Below are 16258 nucleotides of genomic sequence, written 5' to 3'. Positions count from 1 at the left end.
CTTGTTTTGCGCTCCGGTTTTGACCCAAGCACGTAGTGAATTAAATCAGAAACGAGCTTTGGTTAATGTGATAGCAAAAGTGCTTCCCACATTAAGAAACGCGTGATTTTTGTGTCAATCTTAATGAAGATGTGCCACTTCAATCATTAGCGAAACGGTATTCAGTATTTTCGCCAAACTACTTTTTTAATTCAAAAATGGTTCAAATGGCACTAAGCACTATGAGACTTAACTTCTGAGGTCATCAGTCGCCTAAAACTTAGAACTAATTAAACATAACTAACCTAAGGACATCACACACATCCATACCCGAGGCAGGATTCGAACCTGCGACCGTAGCGGTCGCTCGGCTCCAGACTGGAGCGCCTAGAACCGCTTGGCCACTCCTGCCGGCACTTTTTTTAATTTCACTTTTTTTTCTTCATGGAGTAATGATTGATCCTTGACTAACCAACAGAAATTCAACAATGCTGAGAGGCCTTTGAACTGTCTTGGATCTTTTTTAAAATTCACTTTTGAAGTTTCTCCTTAGGGCATTTTGCTTCTACATTCACAACATGGAACACCCATTTCGAAACTGGTTCTTAAGATAAAAATTCATTTCATGCAAGATGTCAAACTTTTCCTTGCAGGAGCGTAATACACCGCTCTGCAGCCTACAGATAAATATAGAAAACATAAAGAGAAGATATAACAATATAAATAGGTGATAAAATGGTGACTGTTTAAAACTTGTACATGGCGAAAGAGTTGTGAAGAAAAATGAAAAAACAAAGAGGTCAGTGATGCTGATTAAAACCACTTAGGAAACAGACAGGCGCAATTAAAAAAACATGGCGACAGTCTTTTTTCTGTTCGCAATACTTTAAAAAGGGGAAGCACAACACTGAACACTCATGGAAAATACTGCATTATAGGGTACAATGGCATATGGGTATTGCCGGGGGGGGGGGGGGGGGGGGGCGGACAGATGAAGAGGGAGAGGGGGAAGCTGATAGAGGAGGAGGGCACAGAAAAAGGGGGGAGCGGAGCAGGGCGGACGCAACAAAGGAGTTGGGAAGACAGTGATGTCTACCATTACATCAAACTGAAGAATCTTAATCAGTACTCTTCCACAGCGATATCAACAGTTAGGTCGACAGCTAGTTGATAAAGCACATATTTAACAGAATCACTTCCAAACTGACTATAAATTATACTGCCTGAAAATAAATAAATTAATTAATTAAGTGCCCAGAAGACTTGGCCGGATGTCAAGTGTGACTTTGTATACCTGTACACCATCGATGGTAACTAACTATTAGAGTGGAGTTCTCTGTGAGTGGTAGAATGGCCCACCAGAGTGCCCTGGTGTTAGAAATCTTAAAGACACAGCTACACACAGGCATTGTATTAAATCCAATGGCGACATGTGAAAATTTGTGTTGGACTGGGACTCGAATCCTGATGCTCAACTTCTCTACAGCAGTTACTTTAATCACTTCAGCCACCTGAGCACAGCTCCTGCCCTGCCCAAATTCCTACATGCCACACACTACAGATGTAGTGTCCTCCGTCCATTATCCCCCATCTGCTCGCAGTTATTCACATGAGTCGCACAAGTATGCAGACAAGTAAGTGCATCTGTATAGAAGATATCATTTTAAGGTGTCTGTTCTTTTGGACATGTTACAAAGAACAGACACCATACATACGTGCATTACAGTTATTCTTGTTTAGTGTTGTTACTAGGCCTGGTAAAATATATAAGAGGCATGAACAGTGTCAACATTCAGTGATGACTGTGAAGGGCACAGAGATGCAGTGAATTGATGTGAAATGGAGTTATAGCACCTGACAGAGATTCAAAGAGTCCTCATGACAGGTGTAAGTTTTTGAAGCATTCCGATGTGACCGTGGCCTGATGATTTCACCACAAGGGAGATTCTCCTTATTGTGCACGAAACATATTGTAACCCTTTGATATCCTTGTCAGACAGGCTAGGGGATTACTACGTCATGTGTGGGCTGGCATTAACACCACAACACAAAAGGCTGCATTTGGAGTATTGCTGTATGATTCTTCCAGTGTAGGGAAAAGTCGGGTATGACTTCAGGTCGTGGCTGATATTGGCCAAGGGAATTCTGACGGCACAATAGTGCGTCACTTACATCCTGCATCTTCATGTGGTATCTCCTACGAAATGAAATAAAATGGAGTGTGACGAGGGCCTCCCGTCAGGTAGATCGCTCGCCTGGTGCAACTCTTTCGATTTGACGCCACTTCGGCGACTTGGACGTCGATAGGGCTGAAGTGATGATGATTAGGACAACACATAACCCAGTCCCTGAGCGGAGAAAATCTCCGACCCAGCTGGGAATCGAACCTGGGATCTTAGGATTGACAGTATGTCGCGCTGACAACTCAGCTACTGGGGGGGATGGTATCTCCCATGAGACAGCACATGGCGCCATTTTTCAAGAGGACAACTATCGTCCACGCGCAACATGCTTCCCTATCAGCTCTCTGTGTTATGTTAAGCTATTAGCTCTGTACCCAATAGAATATATAGGATATCAGCTCATACGCCATCTCTATCCCAGTGAAACTGTCCAGGATATCAAGGACCAATTACATCAGCTGTCGGCTAGCTAGCTTGTGTGAGGACCAGGTCAACGGTTTTATGACACACTTCTATACTGAACCAATACATGAATCCCGACTAGTAATCCGCCCACCCATTAAAATTAACCCACCAGAGGTGCACTCCTTCACGACGAAGTCTTAGGATGCTCTTGTTTGCACTATTTCATGGTTTACTCTCGTCGCAGACAGCTGGTGTACACTGATTCAGTCCCGGAGGGGGGAGGGGGGGGGGGGGTATGAGATGGTGGCGGGAAAGTAATCCGGCCATCCCTTAAAATTAACCATGCCAGTTCTGTACTCAACACTGCCGACCCTGTGCATGATGCAGAACAAAGGCAGTCTCAAAAGAAGAAGAAGTAATTAATGAATAAAAGTGAAAAATTCATATTCATGAAAAGTCAGTTGTCAAAATAAACAAACCCAAGCGAAAAGATGGAAGGAGAGAAATGTCTTCTGAAATGTTACTGTCACTGTCATTTGATGCAGCAAGAAGCCAATTGTATTTACACATGCAAATACTTTCATTTCCAAATAAGTTCTCGTTAGTTCCCTTTCTATAAATATTCGTCACAGAGGATCTAACACCATTGATAAAATTTATTGTTTTAGATAAACTTCCTCCACTGGCCCAAAACAATTTTTTTGTCCATTTTTGCAGATAGGATAAATAGTCATCCTAATTGGACTAACATGGTTGTGGGGTTAGCGAAATAAGAGATTACCAGGAGCAGTCAAGAGTACGATGAGATCCAGAACATGTCATCTGTAATCGAAATAAAACGAAGCGTTAAGCCACAAACAGATAACATCTTCCTCTACCAGAGGACATCACTATAGTGGAGTCCAAGTTACACTGTCTGACTAAAATAGAGAAATGCCCAGAAAAGGTGGAGGAGATGAAATGAAATTTCACAAGTTGAGAGGATACATGATGCTATTTCAGTGATTAACACACTGAGTAAAATTTACTTCATTTATCAGCAAGACGCTGAAATCCGTTCTGCCTGGATACATGATCTTAATTGGTTAGCAAGGGTTTCATAAAGCCGTTGTATCTTCTCCTGAGGTATCCTAACCCACGATCATTGTAATCGTACTTGATGTTCTGGATACAGGAATGATGACGTCGTTGATGTCCGAACTGGTCTAAATCATTCACCATCAGGGATAGATCTTGGGATCTTGCAGGCCATAAGGATGCCTCAGTTACACAGACAGTTCATAGATATACGTCCATGTGTGGATAGGCATTGTCTTGTTAAAAAATGCAACATGATACTGTCTCATGAGAGATAATGCATGATGGCGCATGCATTCGTAAGCAGTCTGTACTTCCTAGTCATGGCATCACTCCAAATTGATCCATTTATGTTGTAGTGTTAACAGTAGCCTACGCATGTGTATGTGTGTGTGTGTGTGTGTGTGTGTTCAAATTTAAACCAATGTGACATCTGGACACTGCATTATTTGACCACCCAACTAAATGGACGCCCACTGTAAGGCTACTTTCAGTCCAGTCACGAGCTGGTAATGCAGTCTCTCATGTGTATGCAGCATATCAATGCCATGTACAGTGACCACTCAACATTTGAAGATGTTCACGTTCCTTATATATCCTACCAGTTCTGGTACAACACCAAACATGAACACCACTGACGCAGTTTGGTGGCCATTCTGTCTTAGAAAATTGCGACACTAATCTTTTATAAATGCATTGATTCAGAATGACATTTTCACTCTGCAGCAGAGTGTTCGCTGATATGAAACTTCCAGACATCGAGTCTGGGTCCGGCACACAGTTTTAATCTGTCAGGAAGCTTCAAATGCAAGGATTGTGTGGACATAGACGCAGTTACATTGTTATCCGACCTTATACGACCATGGTTGCTGGGAGTTTAACATTTTTTTTAATATGAGGCAGTGTATATACGACAATTCCACAGGTCTACTAGGTGAACTATAGTGCAAGGTTCTTATGAAGCATTGGCACTCCTAAAATTCAAGCAAGAACCATTTAAACCACATGTTTACATAACTAGGAGAGTGGGCTCACTATATGGCCATATAGAGTGTGAGATGACGTTAACAACACCGTGCCTACCAGCGAAGGAAATACAGAACGTGCATACTACTTCGTCAGATTCTGTATGTGGGATACAGGAGACCTTCCACCATCCCGCCGCTTCTGTCTGATACCAATATGATTGCCTTGAACCTATTATCGAGCATCCTCATTGCAGACAATATGGAAATAAGACAGTTATTCCAACAACAAAAACTCACAGTGACGACCTATGCAGTTCACAACTCTGAAATCAATGTGTGTGTATGTGTGTGTGTGTGTGTGTGTGTGTGTGATAGTGTAGTCGAGGGATGAAAATTTTCTGAACTTATGCTGCAAAGATAGAACGCTTGAATGGTTTGTTGGACGGCTGTATGACTGTCTTAACCAGCGTTAAATAAAATAAAATTTACAGCAATGGATAAAATGCTTACAATCCACTCTTCAAAACACTACGAAGTTGCTCCACCGCTGCCCAGCATGTAACATAAGAACTAAACTACTTACTGTAGATATTCACGCGACATACTGTTTTGATCATAATAACATTTTACCTGATGTTTTGTACACTGTGAACTTCCAGATTTCTCGGTGTTAACAGTTGAGATTAAATTTACTGTACAACTAAGTAATCAGTTTTGTTAATTTTATTGTGTTCTTACACCAGTTTATATTTCTTACCTTTGTAAACAAGGGTACGTTTTCATGAAAGTTAATCCTTTTCTTCACAGTGTACTCAGGCATGTCCGATGGACAGGAGTTTATTTTGCCACATGTGGAGCCAGCATTCTGCGCCCTAGAGATTGAGCACGAGAAGTAGACAGGTTAGTATACAATCAACACAGCTGTGATATTGCGTTCATAAACATGTTCATATTTTTGTAGCTCTGTCGATATGGGTACATTTTGATAAACTTTAACCCTTTTGTTCACAGTCTTCTCAAGCATGTTATCCGGGAGTGTGCCAATTTTGGCCCCAAGGAACACCTGTTTTGCACACTCCACAATACGGCCCTCAGGGCCAGCACTACTCAGACCGGTAGGCCGGGAAGAAGCTGGTTTTAGTCCAGGGCAACAAGCATTCCGCTCACCACACTAAACGCCATTCAGACTAGAGTACAAGAAGTAAGGTGGTGAGTATATGATCCAGACTGCTTAATATTTTGTACACACACTTGTTTATATTTTTTACCTCTATCGATATGGGTACATGTTGATAACATGCAACGTTTTTTGTTCACAGTCTACGCATTCCTGCTGGACAGAAGAGTGACTGTACTGTCCCAGAGCAGCAAGTGTTGTGCTGTCTAAACAAAACACCCTTCAGCACCAAGCGCTGGTCAGGGCTGTTGACCTGAAAAGATCTGATTACAGCCTGGAGTAGTAAGAATTCTGCACGCCATGCAAAACGCCGTTCGGACCAGACCAAAAGAACTAAATTGGTGAGTATACAATCCAGTGTCCTGTGATAATGTCTTCTTACGCTGGTTTATATTTTTTACATTGATCAACTAGGGTATATTTTAATTAAACATAGTTCTTTTGTTCACAGTTACTCAGGCCTGTTTGCTGGCAGTGTCATGATTTTGGCCCAAAGCAGCAACTGTTCTGGACACTTGACAAAACGGCTTTAAGAGCCAACCACCACTCAAGTCTATTGTCCGGGAAGATGCTGATTTCAGCCCAGAGCAGGAAGCATTCCGCTCACCAGGCGAGATGGTGTTCAGACTCGACAACAGGAAGTGGGATGGTGAGTATATGATCCAGACTGCTTGATATTTTGTGCACACACTTGTTTATATTTTTTACCTCTAACGACGTGGGTACATTTTCATAAAAAGTAACCGTTTTTGTTCACAGTCTACTCAAGCCTGTTGGCTGCAGGGTGACTATATTGGTCCAGGGCAGCAGGTACTCTGCTCGCTAACAAAACAGCCTTCACGCCCGTGTACTACTCAGACCTGTTGACTAGAAAGGAGCTGAATTTTGTGTAGAGTAGCAAGCATTCTGCTCACTAAATAAAACAGTCTTCAAACTCGAGCACAAGAGATGGGACTGTGAGTACATATTTCAGTCCGTTGTGATACTGTGTTCTTATATTCTTCTGCAATTTTTACCATGATCTATAAATATACTCTTTGATGAAATGTAACCAGTTTCTTCACTGTCTAATCAGGTCTACTTGGTGGTGAGGAGCATTATGGTCCAGAACAGCAACTACCCTTCTCGCTAGACAATTAATCCTCGGTATCTAGCACTACTCTGAAATGTTGACCAGGAAGGAGCTAATTTTACCTTGGAGAAATCAGCATTCCGCACATAATGCAGAACGGCCTTCAGCCTCGAGGACAAGGAGAATGGTGAGTATATGTTCTAATCTTCTACGATTTTGTGATCTTACACTTGGTTATTTATTTACCTTCAACAGTACAGTTTGATGAAACTTGATGCATTCATTTACAGTCTACTTAGACGTGTTGGATGGGAAAGAGTTTTTGTTGACTCCAGAGCACACACAGATTTGTGTCAACGACATCCCAACTATGTTGGACTATTCTTATTTCCTCCCATATAACCATTCTACATTTCTAACACTGACATGCGATCACACATCTTAGTAATCACCTGTAGACCATTCCATTTTTTGTTTCTCACTGCTTAACTTCCCAGTTCGGGCTAAAACTACAAAGTTGCTCATTCACAAAAATTTGGTCCGTTTTTAAACACAGTTAGAGGTTTTACAGATAGAAATATTTCATTACAACTTTTCTCTCTGAGACTGTCACTTTGTGAAAGCCATACTAACACACACAAACCGTTATTTACCGGTAACTTCCAACTGTTGCTTGTGTTATCTACCTGTGTTCTCCTGACCAACAACATTCATTGAAATTTCAACTTAAACTGTAACATGGTTGACCTTCTCTCGCTCATTTTGTGAACATAGTTTATCAATTTGATGTTAATACAAATAAGTACAATGGACTGCACCGAGAGAAAGAACCTAGGTAGTACACAGTACGGTATCGTAATACGGAACATCTTGCATGTGACGGTAATCGACGATCTAACATGAGTGCAAGATTTCGTTTTGTCATAGAACTACGTTAAGCGCCTGCGTGCCTTAAGACCAGCCACACAACCCCTACCTATGATGCAGTTCTTTTTATGCTGCACTCCAGTCTGCACACATCACTGTATCTTGCATGACTACAATAACACTCGGAAAACGGTCAGTGTACCAACACAGAAAGTGCAGACTATCTGGTAAAATCAACTATTTTGTCGAGGCCCGTTACTTACCAATGAAGTTGACGTTACGAATGCACAACATCTGTGCAAAATGGACATCAGTACTTATCTGAATTCAGTGAGTTTGGGAGACAAACTAATGTGGATACAAAACAATCCCGTTGTTTCGTATTTAGTTACTCGTAGATAACCTTAAAAACCATTTGATGTTGTGCCATGTAGCTCTTAGCAAAAGGTTTGGACTCTGCCTTCAATAAAATCACACGATTTCTTCAGAACAGAAATCACACTAGCAACCTAAACTCATCCACACGGCCATCGTGACATCCTGTTACAACAATGAGCCAGTATACCATGGAAGTCCTCAACGCACTGACCGACAGTTGGTTGAGTCATGATGTATTACCTCCCATATGCTTTGTTCACTTAATCTACTTCCATCTAAGTCTGTAGACATTGCCACCAGCAACAATAAATATTGAAACGGCAACTGAAAAGACTGCCTATGTGATTGTATCTATTTGGTCTTATTTAATATGAAATGAACAAATACAAATCATATGATGTAACCAAGGCGGATTACAGTCTGAAGTAGGTCCGACATCAGCCAAGCCCCAAGACCTTTTCTTCCATTCAATGTCCTGTCTGTCTTACTTAGAATGTATGAGGCTGCTGTGACATCAGACAAGTCACTTTATCAATTATTTGTCCATCAAAACTGCAATGTCCTATATTGGTCTCTCCAGTTGATACTCTTTAGCAACACTCGCCGGCCGCGGTGGTCTCGCGGTTCTAGGCGCGGAGTCCGGAACCGTGCGACTGCTACGGTCGCAGGTTCGAATCCTGCCTCGGGCATGGATGTGTGTGATGTCCTTAGGTTAGTTAGGTTTAAGTAGTTCTAAGTTCTAGGGGACTAATGACCACAGTAGTTGAGTCCCATAGTGCTCAGAGTCATTTGAACCATTTTGAACCAACACTCTCTGAAAAATCTTCGCTTCATTTTTACTGTCTTAAAATTTGTTTATCGGACGTTCTATTTTTCTTTCCTTCGTCGTCCTTTCCTTGAACTCGTCCATTCACTGGTTTCCAAGGGATATCTGCCCTCAGAAATTCGGTCTTACTAATTGTTTATGCCTTAGCGAAACCTTATGTCAGATCTCAGAAACTTTCTGCAACTATGCTCTCCTGCCTGCCCTAATGACATGGTGCCCTTGTCCCCCTACCCCCCTCCCTTTCCACCCTATGCAACAATGGTAGCTTCCTGCCTTCAGGTGGTCCTACAAATTCTAATTTCAGTGTTTAATTGAAAATGACATATCTTGAGATCTAATACTCGAATCACAAAACATGTTTTCGCAAAACTTACTGTAATCAAATTGTATGTACATCATTGTGTGACTGCATATACTTATCACTCTCCTTCATTATTTTAATTTATCGACATAATAGCTATGAGTGTGCTGACCATGCAAAGTGGAAGAATCTACCACTGCTATGACTCAACCTTCTCACACTGTTTTTGAAACTTCGGTGAGCTCTGAATATCGGTACATGAAAAACTTCTCATTCCTTTATTTCTACATCATGAAGGTATGTTTCACTTTCTCACATTTTCTCCTGCCCCGAATTGTTCACAGCATTCAACTCTGGCATTTTCATTTCCTTTGCAAGTCTTACCAGTTTTTAGAACTCCCCCAACATTTAACACTACATACTTCAAGAAAATATCCACTGATAGTTATACAATTTTATTTGCCGTGTTTTATATATATATATATATATATATATATATATATATATATATATATATATATATATATATATATATATTGTCTTTCCATTTCAATAACTTCCGGACTTCTCAGTTGTCTATACACACATACTGAAGACTACCAACAATAGATTAAACAAAAGAGGAAGAGAATAGTACAAGGAAAGAATGCATTGTTCTACCCAGCTCAAGTACGCACAGTCCCCTCACTGCGAAGTTTCCCATAGAGCAGGAAACCTCGTACCCTTTTTAATGTGCCTCATCTACCATCCCTTCATCAACGTTCCATGCATCTCTTTCTGGTCCTCCTTCCAAAGGATAACTCTTACATCCTTTTTCTGCTTTCCTTAGAACTGTAAAACTGTATAAACTTATATTTCATACTTATTTTTCGTTACAACCTTTAGTCCTACTTTGAAGTTCAAAATTTCCCAGAAATGCTCCTTTTGCTAAAAAAATTGTGTTACTATTGCCTTTTCCTAACTAAACTCTGCATGACCTGGCGCCATGAAGTTCTAGCGATACCGACATGGGTGCTATGTCATCCGTAGCCCACAGGTGTCACTGAATGCGGATGTGGAAGGGCATGTGGTCACCACATCGCACTCCTGAACGTTAGTCAGTTTACATGACCGGAGCAGCTACTTCTCCATCAAGTAGCTCCTCATTTTGCTCACAAGGGCTGAATACACCCCACTTACAAACAGCGCTCGGCAGACCGTATGGTCACCCATCCAAGTTATAGCCTAGTCTGACAGTGTTCAACTTCACTGATCTGATGACTACCTTTTCCTGCATGCTGAGATTTTCTTAGAAAACGAATATTTGCATACTTGAAAATACACAGGGATTATTAGGTAGCCCTAATAGTTCAACACAAAGCATGTAATCCAACAACAAAAACATACAGAGAAACCACACAGAGGTGCGTATTACCAACCACTGAACAAGAAATACTGACTTTACTTATTTAGTTATTAACGAACACCAAAGATGTAAAATACATTAACACTCTCCCTTATTTAATAGCTTGCAAAGTCTAATCTTATTACATAAATACTGATATCTGATGGAGAAAAGTGGCTTTTTTTGTATATCAGCAAATTGTTCTACAGTGTCTACTTTTGCAACTGTGATTTCATAAGGGCTAACTAGTTCATGAACAAAGAAATGCCTAATACGAATATGCTACTTTCTTCGGTCAAACTCGGGATTCTGGGCAAGCCAGACAGCAGCTCCATTGTCTACCTGCAGAACTGGTGTTGGGTGCGGACAATTTCCCGAGCAGTATCACTGGCAGCCACAATCTCAGCTTCAGTTGTGGATGCGGCAACAGAAGATTGCCTTTGGCTATTCCAGGAGATAGGTGCCCCAAAGTACAGACAAAGGACACCAGATGTAGAGCGCCCAGAGCCAAGATCACCAACAACATGGTCAGCATCACAACAACACTCTAAAACCTGCTTCTTAGAATTGTTTTTGTATAAAAGTCCATAATTTGTTGTGCCTCTCGGGTATCACAAGATTTTTTTAACTTTCACTACATCACAATCTGTTGATTTTTCGAGATTTCTTGACAACAGTGACAGCATATGCAATGTCAGGACGTCTCCCACACATCGGAAACATCAGTGCCCCAACAGCTTGACTGTATGGAAATTCAGAATTGCAACAATTTTCTTCTGTATCATTGTCGTTTATAATGGGTGTAGTTACAGCCTTGCAGTTCTTCGTGTTGAAACGCTCTAGTATTTTCTCTGTGTAGTGAGTTCGACTTACACATACAGTGCCACTTTCTTGTTGGTCAATTTCCAGACCTAAGAAAACTGATGCAGGCACTGAAGTAATTTTAAACTCTTCTCTTAAATCACTGACAATGTCTTCAAATTCCTGTTCACTCTGAGCTGCAAACAGACCATCATCAACATAAAGCACAAGGAATATTTTCTTACAGCGTTACTGCCTCATGAAAAGTCTAGGATCAGCTTCACTCCTCAGAAAGCCCAGTTTAGTGAGATGATTACTGTACTTCTAATTCCAGCAATGCAGAGTCTGTTTCAGTCTGTATGGACTTTTCTTCAAACAACATACTCTCCCAGACGCATCATCACATCCTTGAGGTTTTTGCATATAAAAGGTTTCTTTTAAATCACCGTAAAGATAAGCAGTTGAAACATCAATTTGTAAAAGTTTCATGCTCTCCCTTCGTAGTGCAGTGAACGTGCAGTGAATGTCTGGCCATAGTCAACTCCTCTCTGCTGCGAATAACCCTTAATCTCCAATCTTGCCTTGAATTTATTGACTGAGCCATCAGCATTTGTTTTGACTTTATACGCCCATCTATTAGAAATGGACCTCTTTGCATATGGTAGGTCAACTACATACCACGTTCTGTTGTCTTGAAGAGCTTTTATTTCAGAATCCATAGCTCCCTTCTAGAAATCGTGTTGAACAGGCTTCATGGCATCGCTGTATGTTTCTGGTTCTTGGAAAGATACTGAGAGGTTCATTACATAATCATTAAATTTTTGTGGATGTGTGAGGGTTAACCGATCACACAGACATGGTAAAGCTTCTCCACTTGTGTCTTCCTGTTCTTCCTCCTGAGGGTCTTCATCCACATCCGAGGAACTGCCATCCACTTCACTCTCACTATCAATACCACTGGTCTTCAGTCTGAGGTGCTGGATCCTAATGACTGAAAACATTCACTGGAAGAGTTGAACTTTTCTCGCTCTTCAGTGGCCTCTCCTCAAAGATGACATCTTGTAACCTAATGAGTTTGCACATCTCTCCACAATAAATTCTGTAACTCTCATTGTAATCATATCCAATAAGGACACATTTCAGTGCTTTTTGGTCCATGTTCCTTCTCTGTTGTTTTGGAATATGAGCATAGCACGTAGAGCCTATCACCTGCAGATGTCTCAGGCTTGGCTTCTTTCCATACCACAATTCATATGGCTATGTTCCTGCAATACTGGAAGGCCCTGTTCGGATTAGAATGTTGGTTGCAGTGTTCACCATTTCTTCCCAAACTTTCTGTGGTATGTTTGCATGTGCATGCATTATGGCTCTGGCAGATTCCACAACTATGCAGTTCTCTCTTTCACTGCACCCATTTTGTTCTGAAGTGTGTGGCATTGTGAAGCGTTGAATTATACCCTCTTTGTGAAGAATCTCTTTTGCTTGTTCGTTGTCACATTCTTTCTTCAACTCAGAAGCTTTTGCTACAGCTATGAACTGCCTTAACTTTTCTGCGACTTTAGACTTTTCTTGTATGAAATATGTTGCCCTAAACTTTGTACAATCATCTTTGAGAGGATCAAAATACCGGTGCCCTGACACAGAAGGTACTTGAAACGCGACACATACATCAGCGTGAATAAGCTCAACTGGTTCTTCTGTGCTCTTTCTGTTGCCAAATGGTAAACGATGAGCCTTGGCATAAATACAGCCTTCACAAAGTTCACTGTCCATTTCCAACTCAATATTTAAATCGCTCCAAGTACAGACTTCACATGGCGCTTGTTCTGGTTTCCAAATCTTTCATGATAAAGCTGCTACGTATTGTCTCTGCTAGTGGTATTAGCTTTGCTGAGGCAGATACGTTTCACATTTCTTACAGCAAGTTTAAAAAGCCCTATAAAGCGATCACAGACATCCACCAATCTAGTGACATTATCTATCTTAAGATGACAAATTTCTGCAGTTGATGTGAATTTACACTCTGGATGTTCATCCTGTACTGCAAGAACAGAGAATATATTCTTGTGAATCTGAGGTACATACATACATCTGTCATGGTAATTCTGTTCAATTTTCCTCCAGTGTCTATTGAGCCTTTTCCAGTTGCTTCAATTAAGTCACCATTACCTGTAGTAACTGAGTGTTTTGTTAAAAAAGGCTGAAATATTTTGAAACAATTCCTGTCATTTCTAATATGACTTGTTACACCATTGTCAATATACCAGTCTTCATTTCTACATTCAGAGTTCATCACAGACTATGTCATAGCAAGAAGCGGCATATTTGTATCTATGGTAGCTGGTTTTGGATGTTTGCCATTCGCTGCCAACTTTCTGCACACTTTAATTGTATGGTTTGGTTTCATGCAGTAATTACATATTAATTTCTTTTCCATCTTTTTCTCCATTGGATTTACTTACTGAAATGACAGCCTTGACGAGTTTGTAGTGAGGGCTTCTTGTTTACTAAAATCATCTTCCTTTGTACTCAGAGCTTCTTCGTATGCAAACAATTGATTTGTTAAATTATCAGTTATTCTGTCATCTCTAGACGTTAGTATCCAACTAGATTTAAACGAAAAATAGTATTCTCGTAGTGTACCTAATATTTTACAAATCAAAAGAGAATCAGGCATTTCTGAGTTATTTACGATATCTTTGGTCATTTCTGGTTTCAATTCACTTCACAAATTTTTCTGCGAGGAAATATGTGTCGCAATATTGTCGTTAGGAGTCATTTGAAACTAAAGAACTGCAAACAAAGGTTGTAAACTTTGTCTTCCGAGAGACCATCAAATATTTTGTGTAATTCTGTCCACACTTAGCACGCTATATTTAGACGCATTAAATTTTGCAAAGATTTTTCCGACATATTTTTAGTCAAAACAAGTACAGCGTTGCTGTCTGCTTTGTTAAAAGCTTCTAAAGCACTTTTGTAAATCGCCCTTTGTTCAACGGTAGCAGTTTCTGAAATAATACTAGGTTTCACTAACCGGCCTTCCACAACATCAAGTGCACCAAGAATTCATCGTAGGCAAATACTTATTTTGTGTTGCAATTTGTTTTGCCTCCCACAACTCCGATGTTGATAATTTTCGTTGAATCCATCGTTGGTTGCGTGGAATTAACAACTTCTAAAACGTCTTCTTGGAGATAACTTTAAAAACCTTTTGCACAGAGCTACGTTATTATTCTCGTACAAGTGTCAATTTAACCCGCACCTGCGCCCACAACGTGTTGAGATTATGTTAGAAAACGAATATTTGCATATTTGGAAATATACGTGGTATATCAGGTACTGGTTCAACAGAAAGCACGTACAACAAGTACAACAATATACAGAAAAACCACACACAGGTGCGTAAGTCCAACCACTGAACATAAAATACTGACTTTAGTTATTTAGTTGTTAAAGAGGGTCAAAGATGCTAACACTGAGTTTCTGAATTCTCTAACGTGTGTAATTCTGTGACCACAACTTTGACCTGCAAGAGGAGTTTGACGTCATGTTGGATTGTTTTTCGACACAATCCCTGTAGCACCAATACTTTTAACGTTACACATCATCAGTACTACTGTGTCCATTTTGCTGGGTGAAGTAACTGAAATCTGTGAACAGCTGTCAACCAACATCTCACTCTCTAAGCCACCTACTGCTACTTTTACAATGGATTGACAGCAGCCGAAATGGGCACCAGCTCTCCTCCACAAAACAACTCTTTTCTTTTGGCTTTTTTTTTTTACCAAACTCAGTCACAGGCATCGAATTTCTATCTTTACTCTTCCTATTCACCGTTCAGCCTGTGTGTCTAAAAGCACACTGCATGAGCGCTGTCCAACCTTGAAGGCAGTTCATATTTGGAATCTCTATCAAATACAAATTTATAAACCATACTAGCTCCGTCCAGAGACTCTCTTGCGTTTTCTAATGAACATTCGTGTTTGAATTCTCTCCCTTGCAGTTCAAAAGTGCTTGCTTCCATGCATTCTTTCATATACTGTTCTCGAACCTTAAGTCCTCACACTTGCTACATCAACGAATTTTTACTTCTTATTGTTCCTGTTCCAGTCAGTTGCTTTTTGTCAAACTGTCACACTATCCCAATAGTACCTGCAGTGTTTAATCTGTCGGTTATGTCATAATAGTAACTGGTGTGCAAGTCAGGTGACTCTTCACACACACTCGGTGATGCAGGAATGTCTCCCCCCTTCATCATTGTCTCCATTCCTACCAAGTTCAATAGAACTTCCCATCAGCTGCCCAACCAAGCTATTCAGCAATCTTGTTCCCCCCCTGAGTGCACCTCCAGGCCACCAAGGTCACCTGTGGCAGCTGCTATTCACACTTTATTTATGTTCCTCACTATTACTTGCCAGTTTCTACTTAAAACTGGTCATCAGAATGATTGATATTCTGTTGCCTGTTGTACACATCATCATACGTGGCACCAGTCTTCCACTATCCCGCAGCTGCTGTGCTATATTTTGCACTGTACTGTAAGGGCCATGAGAATATTAGACTCTTTCGAGAAAACGTTCATAATTCTCGTAATTGTCATGGATGGTGCTACAAGTTCTCACCAAACACAGAATGGTAACAAACGTTTTATACCCACAGCAACAACTGCACAGCAACCCCCATATCAGTACTTAACAGAATGCCTCCTCCTGTACCCTAAACAGATTGATACTAGTCTACTAGCTGTTCTCGCTGAATTGCTGTAGACCAATATTCTTTCAAAAATTGGACCATGAGAAATGTTTACATTGACATCTTGGATATTTGGGAATCCAGCCGG

Source organism: Schistocerca gregaria, chromosome 8, assembly GCF_023897955.1.
Source record: "Schistocerca gregaria isolate iqSchGreg1 chromosome 8, iqSchGreg1.2, whole genome shotgun sequence".
Classification (NCBI taxonomy): domain Eukaryota; kingdom Metazoa; phylum Arthropoda; class Insecta; order Orthoptera; family Acrididae; genus Schistocerca; species Schistocerca gregaria.
Note: the sequence above shows the minus strand (reverse complement) of the source record.